This window comes from Balaenoptera borealis (assembly GCF_965194805.1).
Source record: "Balaenoptera borealis genome assembly, chromosome: 11".
NCBI classification, from domain to species: Eukaryota; Metazoa; Chordata; class Mammalia; order Artiodactyla; family Balaenopteridae; genus Balaenoptera; species Balaenoptera borealis.
The window spans coordinates 94,424,542-94,442,843 of record NC_138868.1 but is presented as its reverse complement, the minus strand read 5'-3'; the positions used below and the strand labels follow the sequence as shown (position 1 = coordinate 94,442,843).

Sequence of the window (18,302 nt, the reverse complement as noted above, 5' to 3'; positions counted from 1 at the left end):
AATAGTCCAATGTCAATGCCACATTATTGGACAAAAGACTATGAATATGAATATTCAGTGTGGGCCATGTATAATGAAAAAGACAATAGGCTTTGGAACCATACTAGCTGAATTCAAACCCAACCTCAGCTCATTTCTATCCATACATCCTTAAACAAGTTGACTCTAATCTCTCTGAGATTCATTTTCCTCCTTAAAATAGTAATAGCAGGACTTCATTTGAAGAATTACTACAAAAGTTTGAGGTAATATGCATAAAGGCAGCACAATGCCTTGCCCATTGTGGGTGCTTAATAAATAGTATAAATAAATCATTGTTATTATTACTTAATAAGCCCACTCCACTCACCATTTATAAACACAGATCATTTCTGATCATGTAGGCAGTGTTGGAGAAAACAGATTGTGGCAGAGGCTGATCGTTATCTAGCAAATATGCATCTATTTTTAGAAGCATCTTCATTAATAACATGTTTCTGGGTTTTAACAGGGCACTTTGCCATCCCTGTGGCTGGGTATAGACATGTGACTAAGTTCTGGCAAACGATATTATGGAATTTCCAAAAGATTTCTTAAGGGAATTGATATAAGTTGGAGGTGTTATTTTACCCTTCCTGGTTACCTGGAATTTTGAGGTGGTGGTGAAGCCCCAGGTTCTCTCTTGGAACATGATGTGATCTTGAGCATGGAACTAGTGGTGAGGATGGTGAAATAGAAAGATGGGAGCCACCTTGGTCTCTCCATGCATGGTGACTTAAGGGAACTTCCATACTAACTAGAAACTTGGTATAGGTGAAAGAAAAACCCCTATTATGTTAAGCCACTATTTTTGAACCTTTGTTTTTTTATAACCTAATGTAATCCCCAACCCTTACAGAAGAAGTGGTGGGTAAAGAAAGGAATTTAGAAAGACAGATAACTGTTGGTCAAAATGATAGGAAGAGGTTCAAGAAAATGCAGCATTACAGATGATGAAATAAAATTATTTTAAGGCAGGACCCAAAAAAAAATTAATGTAAAATTTTCTCTGCCATTTGAGCCATTACTCCTGCCCCTTTAGTGTGCATTATGCATCTGCATTTTACATTAACCAGATCTCCTTAGAAGACACAGGAATGCCTACTAGCCAAAAAAAAAGAAAGAAAGAAGCAATTTTCTCCTAGTGAAACCATGCACCTCAGACTGGGACTTGAACCGATGCGGCCAGGACTTGAACCTGGCCAAAACCCCATGGTCTTCCAACTGAGATCATACACTTGGTTTCAGGACTTAATGAAGCTCAGGTTCTTGATGTCTCATCGCAGAAGGAATTCAGTGAGAGACAAAGTGATAGGTAAGAAGTGGATTTATTTAGAGAGAAACACTCCACAGACAAAGTGTAGGCCATCTCAGAAGGCAAGAGTGGCACCAGGGTATGGGGTTGTCAGTTTTCATAGGGGTGGGTAATTTCATAGGCTAATGAGTGAGAGGTGTATTCCAGCTATTTCGGGAAGGGGCGGGGAATTCCAGGAATTGAGCCACCGCCCACTTTTTGATCCTTATGGTCAGCCTTAGAACTGTCATGGGACCTGTGGGTGTGTCATTTAGCTTGCTGATGTGTTACAATGAGCAAGTACTGAGGCTCAAGGTCTAGTGGAAGTTGACTTGTCTGCCATCTTGGACCCATTTGGTTCTAAGCAGTTTATGTCATGTCCTCAGACTATGTCATTCTTTCAAAGGTTGTGCCCTGCCCCCTTCCCTCCTGTTTCATTAGTGCCAGCAAGGTAATGTTACCGAATCAAAGCTTGGTCTGCTCACTGCATGACAGGCCAGTAATCAGGAGACGAGGTGTTGAGGCAAGGAATAGCGACTTTATTCAGAAAGTTGGGCATCCAAGAAGATGGTGGACTAGTGTCCTAGAGTACCATCCTATCAGGGTCTGGATGTTAGCTTCTTTTATAGAACAGAGATGGGGAGGAGGTGAGGAAGTAAAGTAAAAAGGCCATAAGTCTTGCAAAATATCTCCTGGTTTTAGCCAGCCTCAGGGAGAGGATGTGTTATTTCTTCTTTTCTGCAGCAATTTAGAGGTGAGCAGGGTCAGGGTGTTTCTCTGTGAGCTGAACAAAGGCACTTTAGTTTAACATTCAGACAGAGGGGCAGGGTTCCCTGAGGAAGGCCATTATGTATGCCTATAGATATAGACAGAATAAAAGCAATGGAAAGCAAAGGTCAAAGTAAAAGAAACAGATCCAACATGGAGTCAGATTTTGTTCTTCCCTGTTACAGTAACTCCTTAGGTGATAACATTCCTTCCTTAATCCTGTAAGGGATCACAATGATCACTACTCATCTTTTTGGACTATGTAAACTGTCAATATATTACTTTGATGTATAGCCCTTTGATGTATATCCGTTTGTCTCAAAAACTTATATGACTTTGCTTTGACCTCTAACAGGTGGAACAGTCCTCAGAGCTTTCTGAAAGACTGTCTCCTGGGTTATAATCCTCATGTTGGCTCAAATGAAACTATTTCTTTCTTAGAATGACTATTGATTAATTTTTTTTCATTGACACAGAAAATAAAGGAAGAAAAAGTTTGAATGAAGGTGTGAAGTCGTTGGTATCAATCTCGGGATGAGGTCTGCAAGATGTCATTGTATTTGGTCATTAGAGCACAAAATTCTGCTGCAAACTTGAGAAACAAATAAGAGAATCTGCAAGTTGAAAAAGTAGGTAATAAAGGCCCTTTCTTGATATCTTGCATAGAATGGAAGAGAAGTAGTAAATGGGTTTGTTTAAAGAGTACAAGCTGATAGGAAAAAGCTCAAGAAGTTAAAGGGAAAGAGGTGGAGAAAGGCGTGAAGCTGAGAAAAGGATACAGGCAAAAGATTCTGGGAGAACAAAACATAAAAGCACAGCTGCTGAGATGAGCCTTAGAATGATCATTTTAACAAATGAAATCCTCTCCTTTGAATGAACACTGTTTTTCAAAATAATTCAATTGTCCTGACGAGATTTTTCAAACATAAGTTCTGACAACAGTAATTTTATTTCTACATGGTAAATTAAGTACCATCTTCAAACCCTTGCATTGAATTTTAAATAGCCATAACAACACAGTATTTAATTTTGAAAGGGGAGAAATCTTGCAACAACAATAGCAACAACAACAAAACTTCATGTGGAAACATAATTGTTGGGAATACTGTATCATTAGCTTAAATCAAATGGCCCTTCCATTTTTAAAAATTGTCATTAACAACAAATAATATATCAGAAGTATGTTCATGAAATCAGACCCTCTTCAGAGCTTATCATTTACCTTTGAATTTTAGTCATCTTGTGCCACAACTAAAAATTTTAATGACCTATTTGTTTCATCTAATTGCACACATTTGATTTTCTTTTACAAAAATAATCAAAGTGATACTGCTAAATTTAAGCATTGCTTTTGTTAGGGGAACCACTGACCGCAACCGCCCGCCCTGGCCAGGCACCACAGTAACTACTTGCATGAGTTATCTTACAACAGGAGGTCCTGGTAAGGAATGAGGAACTAACAAGCTACCACCAACCAGAAGAATACAGGAAAGGTCAAAAGGAGAGAGGAGACTCCAGTCCGTATGTCCTACCAACCTCCCAGAATCCTTCTCACTGGAATCCATCTTGGTTGAGCCATGTGCACACCACCAGGAAGGACCCTGAGGCGGAATGATTGGCCAGAGACAACCTGGAAACTAATCCCATTACCATAAAACCCGAGACTGTAAGAAATGTGGCAGAGCAGTTCTCCTGGGTTCCCTTACCGTGCTGCTCTCCGCCTGGGCGCCCCTTTCCAATAAAGCCTCTTGCTTTGTCAGCACATGTGTCTCCTTGGACAATTCATTTCTGAGTGTTAGACAAAAGCCCACTCTTGGGCTGTGGAAGGGATCCCTCTTTCTGAAACACTTTAACTGCAAACTCTACAAATTCCTCAGTACTATCTTGTTTTTGGCATTTATTGTATCTATTTTGCTTCCTATAAAAACAATAAGACATATGTACTGTATGTACTTCACATTAGAGAACACTTTGATTACTAATCCCAAATATCCTAAACAGAAAGACATCTTCCATTTCCTAGCATCTAATTTTGCACTGACCTTAAACTAGCCTTTGCATTCCATTCTAAAGGGAAAAGAAATAGACTAAAAAATTAATATATTATTTTCACTTGTATTGGCCACATCTAACCTGTTGTTTCTGTAACAGGGAAGAGCTAAATCGGACTCCATGTTTGATCTGTTTCTTTGACTTTAAACTTTGCTTTTCATTGAGAATCTGCCTGCCAATGCAGGGGACACAGGTTCGAGCCCTGGTCTGGGAAGATCCCACATGCTGCGGAGCAACTAAGCCCGTGCGCCACAGTTACTGAGCCTGTGCTCTAGAGCCCGCGAGCCACAACTCCTGAGCCCATGTGCTGGAACTACTGAAGCCCACGCACCTAGAGCCCATGCTGCACAACAAGAGAAGCCACCACAATGAAGAATAGCCCCCTCTCACTGCAATTAGAGAAAGCCCATGTGCAGCAACGAAGACTCAACACAGCCAAAAATAAATAAATAAAATAAATAAATTTATTTAAAAAAAAAGAAGTAACTCCTTAGAAAGAGAAGGGATAATACTTTAAAATATTAATGGCAATCTGAAACTAAAATCCAAGTGATTGTGATAAAGCATTGGAGTTGGTCTGTATGCTGGTGGTGAGAGAGAAGCACCAAGGAAAGTGACAGTATATTAAAGGTGTTTTCTTGGTGGGGTGCAGGGGAGTCAGAGATAATATGTTGTGGTGGTGTTGCACTGTGTCATCTAAGCTGGAACGGTGGTCCCCAGAATTCCGGTCCATGTCTAGTTTTCATTTAGCTTTTGAACTGTATAGTCAAGAATTTGACTGGCCTTTGGCCCTGGTTTCTGGGAGGGAATCTCTAGATTCTCGGAATTTCCCAAGTGATAGGGGTGTCTTTGTTATTCATGGATGTCGAGCCCCTGGATAGTTCCCGGATGGGGCTGGCCATACCGGAAAGATCAACCATGCGGTTAGAGGGTTAGGGCTCTGAGCCAAGTGATACCAATTCAACCTCCACGGGGTGGGGGGCGAAGATTGGGGGCTGGAGATTGACTTCAATCACATGGCCAAGAATTCAAGCAATCATGCTCGGGTAATATAATCCCAATAAAACTCTGGACTCGAAGCTTGGATAAGCCTCCTGGCTGGTGATACACATTGATATGCCAGGAGTGTGATTCTTCCTGACTGCCTGGGGAGAGGACACAGAAACTTCCCATTTGAGACCCTCCCAAGGCCCACACTATGTGTCTCTCCGTTTTTTGTCTGGTTTTGATTTGTATCCTTTTGCTATAATAAGACTGTGACCATAAGTATAGCTCTTTCTTGAGTTCTGTGAGTCATTCTAGTGAATTATCAAACCTGAGGGGGTAGTGGGAACCCTCAAATTTGTAGCCAGTTGTTCAGAAGTGCGGGTGGCCTGGGAATCCGGGAGCTGCAGTTCGTGTCTGAAGTGAGGGCAGTCTCACAGAGGACTAAGCCCTTAACCTGTGAAGGTTAGCCTAACTCTAAGAAGTTAGTCTCAGAATTACAATGCAGTTCACAACAAGAGAAATTTGCTTGAGATCCAGAAGTCATAAGGGAAGCAGCAGCCATATATTCCACACGGTGGAAGCTTGGTGGAGGGTGCCAGGCACTGTGGTACCTCATGCATGTTGTTGCTGATCTCCTGGCTCACCTTGTTGGTGTGGGGCAGCACCCAGCCTGCAGGCTTCAGGTCATACAAGTCATCTAAGGTAGAGAATGACAGACAGATACAGGCTCCATTATTTTTCCCCCCTGCAGTTTCCAGTTTGTCCCTGCTCCTGTTCTTGTTCAGTTTTCCTTCCCAACTGCTGGGCTGGCTAACTTATAATGACTTCAGGCCAATACCAGAGGCAGGCAACAAATTGTTCCACCAGCAATCACAATTGCATCAACTTGAATCCCTATAATAAGTTCCTTATTCATTAATGCTCTTACTTCTGCCTCTCTGATTTTACCTTGACTGCCACAGCTGTTTCAGTCTATCCACTGATAGAAAATTATAAATTTAAATGTGATTGTTGAGAACTTAAGAAGAAGCACTACAGGAATAGAAACACTAGGGTTGTCAATCCTGACTTCATGCTACAAGCTTTAAAAACAATGCTGATACCACTCTCCTCCCCGGAGATTCTGGGGTAAAGTTTAGATGTTAAATTGTTTTTTGAAAGGTTCCTAGGTGATCCTAGTATGCATCCAGGGTTATGAAATGCTGCACTAGAAGGAAGAAAAAAAGCAAAGAAAAGGTAATCAATCTTACACACACACAAGGAAGTATTACAGAAATAAATCAAAACATATCTTAATACGAGAGTCACTCCTAAAATCAAGAAGTATTAAAAATTAATAGACAGACATAGCAGGCAAATATTAATAAAAATAAAGATGTGATATAGTAATATAAAAAATAGAATTCATAGTTAATAGCATGAAAATGGATCAAGGATATTTACATTGATAAAATTTATAGTACGTGTGAAGAAATGTCATGTTTCTCTTTCTATCTGGCATAGCTTCAGGATACATAAAACAAATACTGGGAGACATACTCAGAGAAAATAACAAATTAAAATCATCTCTTTTAGAATTTAAAGATCAAGAAGAAAAAACACATACAAGGTTTGAAAAACATAATTAACAGGACTTACCTACCATATTAGAAGCATGTTTAACTTTAAATCCACACAACTGATGTTCTCTATTCCTCCCGTAATAAACATCAAAGTCCCTGACATGCTGAAGGCTGGAGTCTAGTAAGCTACTCCTGTATGTCCACCCATGCTTGTTCTTTTATTTTATCAGATCGTGTTACCTCCCTGCTCTCTGGTACTTCATCACCGTCTGGTATTCTTTTTTTTTTTTTGAATTTTTGAATTTTACTTTATTTTTTTATACAGCAGGTTCTTATCATTCATCAATTTTATACACATCAGTGTATACATGTCAATCCCAATCGCCCAATTCATCACACCACCACCACCACCACCACCACCACCCCCGCCGCTTTCCCCCCTTGGTGTACATACTTTTGTTCTCTACATCTGTGTGTCAATTTCTGCCCTGCAAACCAGTTCATCTGTAGCATTTTTCTAGATTCCATATATATGTGTTAATATACGGTATTTGTTTTCCTCTTTCTGACTTACTTCACTCTGTATGACAGTCTCTAGATCCATCCACGTCTCAACAAATGACCCAATTTCATTCCTTTTTATGGCTGAGTAATATTCCATTGTATATATGTACCATATCTTCTTTATCCATTCGCCTGTCGATGGGCATTTAGGTTGCTTCCATGATCTGGCTATTGTAAATAGTGCTGCAATGAACATTGGGGTGCATGTGTCTTTTTGAATTATAGTTTTCTCTGGGTATATGCCCAGTAGTGGGATTGCTGGATCATATGGTAATTCTATTTTTAGTTTTCTAAGGACCCTCCATACTGTTCTCCATAGTGGCTGTATCAATTTACATTCCCACCAACAGTGCAAGAGGCTTCCCTTTTCTCCACACCCTCTCCAGCATTGAGTTGTTCCAATCTGTTGAGTTGTTCCAATCCTGCTTATGCTAGTTTTTTTTTTTTTTTTTTTTTTTTTTTGGCTGCGTTGGGTCTTCATTGCTGTGCATGGGCTTTTCTCTGGTTGCGGCGAGCGCAGGCTATTCTTCGTTGCAGTGGCGGGCTCCTCATTGCAGTAGCTTCTCTTGTTGCGGAGCACGGGCTCTAGACATGTAGGCTTCAGTAGTTGTGGCTCGCGGGCTCAGTAGTTGTGGCTCACAGGCTCTAGAGCTCAGGCTCAGTAGTTGTGGCACACGGGCTTAGTTGCTCCGTGGCATGTGGGATCTTCCCAGGCGAGGGCTCGAACCCACGTCGCCTGCATTGGCAGGCAGATTCTTAACCACTGTGCCACCAGGGAAGTCCTATGCTAGCTCTTATTAATATATGTTCTTAATTTAAATATTATATAAACCAATAAAATATGAACGTGAAAAATAGTAGTTGTTTCTAGAAAACTAAGTTGAATACTTTGAAAAGATCCAGTAAGGATATATCATTATAAAAATTTGCTGTCAGATTAAGTGTGTGCAAGACAACTGTAAAAAAAAAAAAAAAGGATGTGAATTCTAGAAAACTTGAATACTTCACATTCACAAGTGTTTTTCAAACATCTATGGAACCATTATGAGAGTTGGGAAAAGAAACATCACGCAGGCATCACTTTGAGCAGGATGAAACTCGCAGGCAGGAGGGTCAGCCAAGAATGATGGATGTGGTTTCAGATTCCCTCAGCAGCCCCTGGAGAGCTGTGCCTGGGCTGTGGGTTCAGTCCTGCTAGCTCACTGCCAGGCAACCTAGAAAAATCCTGTGATCATCCAGCGAGTGAACTGGTTTGTCTCTCTACAAGTTTTTACCACACAGGCCACATTTTCTGTTCACAAGGCTATAAAATTAGAGGTCACAATAGAAGCATGGAGAAAAAAGTCATTTAGAAATAACTAAATAGAATCTAAGTAATTCAAGTTAGAGGGGGAAAAAAAATCAAACCTAAAAATACAGACCATTTAAAATGAAGAATGGTCAGTGCACTATATATCAAATCCCATGGATTAACTTACACTTCCAGTCAAGAGGGAGTAACAAAGGTTAGAATTACATTTCTGCCTGAAACAATCAATACACAAAGACAATGGACATCAGGTACAAAGGACAGTGATCCCTGAGAAACAGGAGACGAGTGGGCTGAGCTCTGTGATGGCTGCAGCTTGCTGCCTTGAGAAAATTTTCAGGCTGCAGTGTGGTCCGGGGGCAGACAGGCAGAGCTTGGCAAACTCCGAGTTGAGGAGGTAAAGTTGAGTGTTCAGGGAAACTAAGGTCACTAGAATGTCCATTACACAGTACTGAAGAGGATTAAGTTGTACTGAGAGAAAACTAGAGATCTGCAGAAAGTTTCCTCCAGTATTCATGAGAGTACTGATCAGCATACAGGTTTAAAGAAAGTACCCAAGCCTGGGGAAAGAATTGTCCCACAGAATTATAAGTAATACTACCCAACACTCACATAAGACCAGGAACGGTATCTGCTATCACTGGCCAGACCGAAAAACTTCATAATTCATGAGGTACCTAGTAGAGAATTAAAAAGTGTCTTGCCGGGCTTCCCTGGTGGCGCAGTGGTTGAGAATCTGCCTGCCAATGCAGGGGACACGGGTTCGAGCCCTGGTCTGGGAAGATCCCACATGCCGCGGAGCAGCTGGGCCCGTGAGCCACAATTACTGAGCCTGCGCGTCTGGAGCCTGTGCTCCGCAACAAGAGAGGCCGCGATAGTGAGAGGCCCGCGCACCGCGATGAAGAGTGGCCCCCGCTTGCCACAACTAGAGAAAGCCCTCGCACAGAAACGAAGACCGAACACAGCCATAAATAAATAAATAAATAAAAATTAAAAAAAAAAAAAAAAGCGTCTTGCCTCAGTAATGGGGTGAATTAACCCTAGACATGATATTTCTCAAATCCTGCCTAACAAATCTTAAAAGCAAATCCTGAAGTGATGCAACTGTTAACAAGTAACTGTGTCCCAGAATAAAACTCAAGAATATTTATAGAAATACGACATATCAAGCATGCAATATGGTAAATTTCACCAACGCCTAGCATTCAATCAAAATTACAAGGCAAGCAAAGATGCAGGAAAATACATCCAATAAGGAGAGAGTGAATCAAAAGGTATTAGAATTAGCAGACAAGAATATTAAAAATTGCTATAACTTTATTCCATATGTTGAAAATTTTAAGTAAAGGCAGTGAAGATATTAAAAAAAAAAGATCCAAATCATGTGTTAACTAACTCCATGGGGGGAATCCTTTCACAATGTGTGTGTGTGTGTGTGTGTGTGTGTGTGTATAATCATGTTGTACATTTTAAATATCTTATAGTTTTATCAATTGTACCTCAATAAAGCTCACAAAAAAAAATGAGAAAAATAGAGATCCAAATCAAACTTCTAGAGAGAAAAACTACAATGTCTAAGATGAAGATTATATTGGAACTAATTGCTGATTAGACACTGCAGAAAAAAAAGATTAGTGGACTTGAAGACATAGCAATAGAAACTATCCAAAATGAAACACACAGAGAAAAAATAATCTAAAAAAGAAGCAGCGTATCAGTGAGCTATGGGACTATATCAAGCAGACTAATTAGAGTTTCCAAAGAAGAAAAAAATGGGGACAAAAATTTTTTTAAATAATGGCCAAAATTTTTCCAAATTTAATGAAAACTGTAAGCCCACAGATCTATGCAGCTCAATGAACCCCAAAGCAAAAGAAACATGAAAAAAAACTACGTTAAGGCACATTATAATCAAATGGCTCAAAACCGGCTAGAGAAAATTTCTCACATTATATATCCATTATGTATATATAATGTGTGCATGTTCACAAATGACTCCAAAAGCACCACCAGCCTTTTGATTTTGGGGTTACAAATAAAATTCAGTGAGTAGGGGAATTCACAAATAAGAAAGCCGCAAGTAATGAAAATCTAGTGTATATCAATACAATGGAATATCATTTGGCCATAAAAAGGATTGAAATGCTGTCACATGCTACAACATGGATTAATCTTGAAAACATGATAAATGTGAGAAGCCAGACACAAAAGGACAAATATGAATCTGCTTAGATGTCCAGAATAGGCAAGTCCTTTTTTGAGTGTTTTATAGATGACGTTTATCAGTTTGAGAAAGTTCCTTTTCATTATTACCTTAACTGTTTTATCATGAAGTGTGCTGAATTTCGTTAAATGCTTTGTCTATTGAGATGATTCTGAGGTTTTTATTTATCTTTTATTCTGTTGATAGGGTGTGGTATATTAATTGATTTTAGGATGCTAATCAAATCTTACATTGCTAAGATAAGTCCTTCTAGGCCATGTTATATAATCCATTTATATACCTCTGGTTGTTTTGTTTACTATTTTATTAAGGATTTTTGTGTCTATATTTATTAGATATATTGCTCTGTGGTTTGATTTTCTTATTATACATTTTTCTGGGTCTTGTGATGAGAGTAATACTGGCCTCATAGAATGAGTTGTGAAGTGTTTCCTACTCTTCTATTTTTTGGAAGAGTTTGAGAAAAATTGGTATTCTTTATTAAATATTTGGTAGAATTTATCAGTGAAGCCAGCTGGGTCTGGGTTTTCTTTTTTGGGTAGTTTTTGAGTACTAATTCAATTTCTTTGTTATGTCTATTCAGATTTTCTATTTCCTCTTGAGTCAGTTTCAGTAGTTTGCAACTTTCTAAAAACTTGTCCCATCATCTAAGTTATCTAATTTGTTGGCATGCAGTTGTTCATAGTAGTCCCTTATGAAAGAGTCCCTCTTTCATACATGATAGCAGATTTCTTATAGGAAAAAATGCAAGAGGACATTTTAAAAATATAGGCATACTTCATTCTATTGCACTTCACTTTATTGCCCTTTACAGATATTGCTTTTTTTTTTTTTTTTTTTTTACAAACAGAAGGTTTCTGGCAACCCTGTGTCAAGCAAGTCTATTGGCACCTTTTTTCCAACAGTTGCTCACTTCATATGACTCTGTGTCAATTTTTGGTAATTCTTGCAATATTTCAAACTTTTAAATTATTATTATATTTGTTATCATGATCTGTAATTAGTGATCTTTGATGTTACTATTGTCATTGTTTTGGGGTGCCACAATTGTGCCTATATAAAATGGCAAACTTAACCGATAAGTGTGTGTATCTCAAATGTCCCCTAACCTCTCTCTCTCCCCACTCAGGCTTCCCTATTTCCCAAGACATAACAATATTGAAATTAGGTCCATTTATAACCCTACGATGGCCTCTAAGTGTTCAAGAGAAAGGAAGAGTCAAACATCTCTCACTTTAAATCAAAAGCTAGAAATGATTAAGCTTAGTGAGGAAGGCATGTCTAAAGCTGAGATAGGCTGAAAGCAAGGCCTCTTGCGCCAAACAGTTAAACAAGTTGTGAATACAAAGGAAAAGTTCTTGAAGGAAATTAAAAGTGCTCCTCCACTGAAAACATGAATGACAAGAAAGCAAAACAGCCTTATTGCTGATATGGAGAAAGTTTTAGTGGTCTGGATAGAAGATTCAAACCAGTCACAACATTCCCTTAAGTCAAAGCCTAATCCAGAGCAAGGTCCTAACTCTCTTCAAGTCTATGAAGGCTGAGAGAGGTGAGGAAGCTACAGAAGAAAAGTCTGAAGCCAGTAGAGGTTGGTTCATGAGGTTTAAGGAAAGAAGCCGTCTCCATAATATAAATTTACAAGGTGAAGTAGCAAGTGCTGATGTGGAAGCTACAGCAAGTTATCCAGAGGATCTAGCTAAGTTAATTAATAAAGGTGTGTGCATGAAACAACAGATTTTCAATGTAGACGAAACAGCCTTATATTGGAAGAAGACGCCATCTAGGACTTTCATAACTAGAGAGATATCAATGCCTGGCTTTGAAACTTCAAAACACAGGCTGACTCTCTTGTTAGGGAATAATGCAGTTGGTGACCTGAAATTGAAGCCAATGCTTATTCACCATTCTGAAAATCCTAAGCGCCTTAAGAACTATGCTAAATCTACTCTGCCTGTGCTCTATAAGTGGAACAACAAAGCCTGGATGACAGCTCACCTATTTACAACACGGCTTACTGAATATTTTAAGCCCACTGTTGAGACCTACTGTTCAGGAAAAAAAGATTTCTTTCAAAATGTTACTGCTCATTGACAACGCAACTGGTCACCCAAGAGCTCTGATGGAGATGGACAAGATTAATGTTGTTTTCATGCCTGCTAATACAACATCCATTTAACACAATATCCATTCTGCAGCCCATGGATCAAGGAGTAATTATGACTTTCAAGTCTTAGTATTTAAGAAATACATTTCAGGACTTCCCTGGCGGTCCAGTGGTTAAGACTCCACGCTTCCACTGCAGGGGGCACCAGTTTGATCCCTGGTGGGGGAACTAAGATCCCGCATGCCGTGGGGCGTGGCCAAAAAAACAAAAACAAAAACAAACAAAAAAGAAATACATTTCATAAGGTTATAGCTGCCATAGACACCGTGATTCCTCAGATGGATCTGGGCAAAGTAAACTGAAAACCTGGAAAAGCTTCATCATTCTAGATGCCATTAAGAACATTCATGATTCAGAGGAAGAGGTCAAAATATCAACATTAAGAGGAGTTTGGAAGAAGCTGATTCCAACTTGAATGAATGAGGGGTTCAAGACTTCAGTGGAGGAAGTAACTGCAGATGTGGTGGAAATAGGAAGAGAACTAGAATTAGAAGTGGAGCCTGAAGATGTGACGAAATTGCTGTAATCTCATGATAAAACTTCCACAGATCAGGAGTTGCTTCTTATGGATGAGCAAAGAAAGTGGTTTCTTGAGATGGAATTTACTCCAGGTGAAGATGCTGTGAAGATTGCTGAAATGACAACAAAGGATTTAGAATATTACATAAAATTATTTGATAAAGCAGGAGCAGGGTTTCAAAGGATTGGCTCCAATTCTGAAAGAAATTCCACCGTGGGTAAAAATGCTATCAAACAGCATTGCATGCTGCAGAAAAATCATTCGTGAAAGGAAGAGTCAATCAGTGCAGCAAAACTTCATTGTTGTCTTATTTTTAGAAACTGTCACCGCCATTCCAACCTTCAGCAACCACCACCCTGATCAGTCAGCAGCCATCAGCATCGAAGCAAGACCCTCCACCTGCAAAAAGATTATAAATCGCTGAAGGCTCAGATGATTAGCATTTTTTAGCAATAAAGGATTTTTAAATTAAGGTATGCACACTGGGGTTTTTTAGACATAATGTTATTGTACACAATGGAATACAGTATAATATAAACATAACTTTTGTATGCACTGGGAAACCAAAAAATTTGTCACTCACTTACTGTGATATTCAGTTTCTAGTGGTGGCCTGGAACCGAACCCACAATATCTCCAAGGTATGCCTGTATAGAAAGGAGAAAAGAAAAAACTGTCAACTTAGAACTCTATACCCAGACAAATTGTATTTCAGAAACAAATGTGAAAGAGGCTTTTTCAGACATAGACAAACTAAAAGAGTTCATCACCAGCAAGACTGCGCTATAAGAACTATCAAAACAGGTTCTTCAAGCAGGCGAATACCAAACGGATAAATGGAGCTACACAAAAGGATGAAGAGCTCCAGAAATGGTAATTTTGGAAAAATATGTTAAGATTTTTTTCTTATTTAAATCTTCTTAAAAGAAAATCTATGTTTTAATACCAACAGTAACAACAAAAAAAACCCCAAAGAACAAACAAAAACAATTCTGTGTGGGGTATGTGCATACACACACACACACATAAATGTAAAGTGTATAACAGCACAGTCTCTAGCAAGCTTGAACAGGGTGTGGGAGGGAAGATAAAATATATCGGGAACTAAAACTGGACTATATATAACTCGAGAGAGAGGTTTACAAAAATTATGAGAAATACTAGGTACAACTCTATATCCATTAATTTGGAAAGACAGAGGAAATGTTGATTTTTGATAAAGATATAAATTCAGCTGGCCCACAATGAATGGCCAACGCGGCTGCCGCTGCTGCTGAAGCAGAGGCCGCGGGGGCCGTAGCTTCGGCGCAGGGGGGCGCGCCCCGGGCCCAGACCCTGCAGATGCATATCCTGAACTTCGGCCACAGCATTCTGGAGTGCCTCAAGGAGCAGCGGCTGCAGGGCCCGTACTGTGATGTCTCGGTGGTGGTCAAGGGCCCTGCCAGCCGCCAGCAGCTCCTACTTCCGGGGCCTGTCCAACAGCAGCCGGAGCGCGGCGGTGGAGCTGCCGGCGGCTGCGCAACCCCAGTCCTTCCAGCAGAGCCTCAGCTTCTGCTACACCGGCCGGCTGAGCATGAACATGGGCGGTCAGTTCCTGCTCGTGTACACAGCGGGCTTCCTGCAGATCCAGGAGATCATGGAGCAGGGCACAGAGTTCTTCCTCAAGGTGAGCACCCCCCGCTGTGACTCCCAGGGCCTGCACGCCGAGGAGGCCCCCTCGTCCGAGCCCCCGAGCCCTGTGGTGCAGACGCCGAGCTGGCCGGCCTGCGGGACCCCACTGCACCCCACTGGCCCTGGCGTCTCGCGTCAAGACGGAGCAGCAGGAGTCGGACTCTGTGCAATGCACGCCCGTGGCCAAGCGGCTGTGCGACAGCAGCCAGAAGGAGGCCGGCCGTGGCAGCAGTGGCAACGGCAGCCGCAAGATGGCCAAGTTCTCCGCGCCGGAACTGACCGCCAACCGGCCGCCCCAGCGGGCCCAGGTGGTGGCGGCGGCACAGCGCGCCGGAGTGGCGGGGGGGGGGGGGCGGCAGCCGGCGGGCGGCGTGGCGGCAGCGGCAGGCGGAGCGGTGAGTGGGTCCAGCACGTCGGAGCGGACCAGCCTGGGCATCTCAAGCGCTTACACCAGCGACAGCCGCGGCTCTTACCACGAGGAGGAGGAGGAGGACGCAGGCGAGGAGGGCACAGACGAGCAGTACCGGCAGATGTGCAATATGTCCGCCATGTACCGCATGATGAATGTCGTCCAGACCGCCGAGAAGGTGGAGGCCTTACCTGAGCAGGTGGCCCCCGAGTCCCGGAATCGCATCCGAGTGCGGCAAGCTGGACCCCCAAGGTCAAGCCGCTTATGGCCGAGGGTGACGCCTACACCACCTTCGTCAGCTACACGAGCAAGATAGAGCCGGACATGATGGGTGTGGAGCACGGCTTCGAGACGGCCAGCCATGACGGCGAGGCCGACCCCTCGGCCGAGGAGGCCCTCCGGTACCCCCCATCGGACCCTCCCGCGGGGCCGTCACACTCCCCCTCCTGTCACACCCGCCCACCACCTGCCCTTCCCCAGGACCCGCGAGGGGCACTGCATGCTCCCGGCCCCTCTGCCTCCCCGTCCCACCCCCTGACCCCGATCCGATCGGGGGTCCGGGCTGGGAGAGGACGGCAGGTGGTGCGAGGTCTGCGTTGCCTTATCTAGCACACACTCGTGCACAGTCGTGGGGCTCTTGCTCCCCCTCTCCTAACCCCTAGCAACTGTCTCCCCACTCACCAGGCCAGGCACAGGGAGGGGCTGGCCTGGGGGGCTTGGAAGACCCCCCTTCCCAGGCCCTGGGCCACCTAGCCGGAGCATTCCTCAGCCTCCGCCCCCGACTGCAGCCTCTTGGGACTCACAGGGGCCCCGGGTTCTCAGGACCCCTCCGGCCACCACCTCCCAGTGCTTCCACATTTCCAAAAGCGCCTTCCTGTCTCCCTCGTCTGTCCCTGCGCCTGGGGGCTGGGGTAGGCGAGGCCGTGAGGATTGCCCGTTTTACAGCTGAGGAAACTGAGGCTCAGGGAAACTCCATGACCGACCTAAGGTGGCGGGCGGTGGCAGGCCCAGCGCCCTTCTCTTCCCCCACCTGTGCTCAGCCTCTCTTGCCACCACCAGCCCCCTGGGGCCTGAGAGGGTCAGGTCCTGAGAGGGGGGCCCTTGGGGACAGACCGAGGGTCTCTGAGGATAGAAGGAGAGGTTTCCAGGGCTCGCAGAAGCGTGTGGGTGTGCATGTGTGTATGTGCGCGCGTGCGTGTGTAGAAGTTTTGCTTTTAAACAGATGAAGACGTGAGAGGCAGTAGGACCAGGGCTGGAGCCCAGGGGAGCAGGCTGGGGGGTGCTGCTGCCTTTCCCTCCCTTCCCCCCACACCCCCCACGGCAGGGCTCCCAGCCCCCAGCCCCTGTACATACTTTTTAAAACATGTTTTTAGCTAATGAGATATTGAAGTATAAGATTCCTTTTGTTTTTCAAACCAGTGGGACCGTGTCTGATGCCCCCTTCGGTCCTCGGGGCTGTGGAAGGCAGGACGGAGCGGGGAGCGGGGGGCAGGCTGAATGTGCGCGTGTGTGTGGAGTGGGAGCGCGCGTTGCCGGGGGCGGGGGGGGGGCGCCCAGGCCCCGCTCTGCCTGGGCTCCCGTGGGTGTGGCCAGCTCCCACTCAACTCCAGGGCCTCCCCGCAAGGGCTACATTGCAAGCGTGTCCCTGGTTTGTCCAGTTGGCTGAGTCCAGCTCCTGGCAGGGCCGGGTCCGCTTCATGGTTAAAGATTGTTTGCCGAATCTTCTTTTACCATTCGTCGCTTTCTATCCTTGCCTAGCTCCGCGAGTGGTTTTGTGGACTTTTTGAGTTCTACGTGTAAACTTGGAGGGTTCTTTTTATTTTTTTAACTCCCCCCCCCCGCACCCCTCCCCACACACGCTGGGTGTCCATTTCTTTGCAATTTCACATTTTTGTCTCTAGCCCTGGTTCTCGGCCTCTGTCTCCGCGCAGTCTGACTAGCCCATTGCTCCTCGCAGCCTCTCTCTCCAAAGGCAAGGGGATTACAGGAGGTGGGGTGGGCGCCAGCTGGACCACTGGGATCTGATCTGGAGGCCTGCCCCCGCCCCAGGAGCCCCTGCCAGCCTGCGGGGAGCGGGTCCTTCCTGATATCTGCTTGCTGCGAGGGGGTGGGTCAGTCCAGCGGGGCCCTGGCGCTCTGCTTTCCTGGCCCAGCCCTAGTACCTTAGCCCTCAGCCGGCCCGAGTGCTTGGGGGGGTCGACAGCCCCAGCTAAAGCACGAGCACCTTAGTCGCACCTCCCCTGCCCCCTCATCCTGGCCTTGACACCCCAACCCAGCGTAGATCCCAAAGCACAATACGCTGGTCACTTGGCAAGCTGCCGGGCCAACTAAGGCCAAGGGGTGGGCTGGGGCTCCAGCCAGACCCACAAAGGAAGCAGGAGTCCCCAGGCGCTCCCCTCCTTCCAGGCCTTAGCAGGGGCCAGCTCTCTGGGACTGGGGTCTTCTCCCTCCCCACCCCCTTGTCCTGGGCAGGCCCCTGTCCAGCCCCTCCTCGCCTTGCCCTCGGGTGGGGCTTGCCCCATCCCTCCTCCGAGCCCCTGCAGCACGGGGTTGGGTGGCAGAGCCCTCTTGTTTCAGGGACTCCAGGAGGTGCCCCTGGCTCCCTGGACCGTGTGTAGAGGTCTGGGGAGGGGGCGGGGGAGAGGGGCTGGGCAGGGGCGCAGGGGAGGAAACTCCTCACCAGGAGAGCCAAAGACAGGGTTGTGCCTTACCCCAGGAGCCACCCCTGCGCCCTCCCGGCCTGCCCTCCCCGCTCTTGGG

At 44.4% G+C, this 18,302-nt stretch overlaps 1 protein-coding gene and 1 pseudogene across 2 annotated transcripts in view; both read left to right on the top strand.

Annotated features, from left to right (window-relative positions):
- LOC309604812 (NXPE family member 4-like) overlaps nucleotides 1-18,302 on the top strand; it is a 371,441-nt gene that overhangs the window by 121,896 nt on the left and 231,243 nt on the right.
- LOC309606063 (nucleus accumbens-associated protein 1 pseudogene) lies at nucleotides 14,477-17,438 on the top strand (annotated as a pseudogene). The gene has a single exon. The product of its transcript is annotated as a nucleus accumbens-associated protein 1 pseudogene (transcript).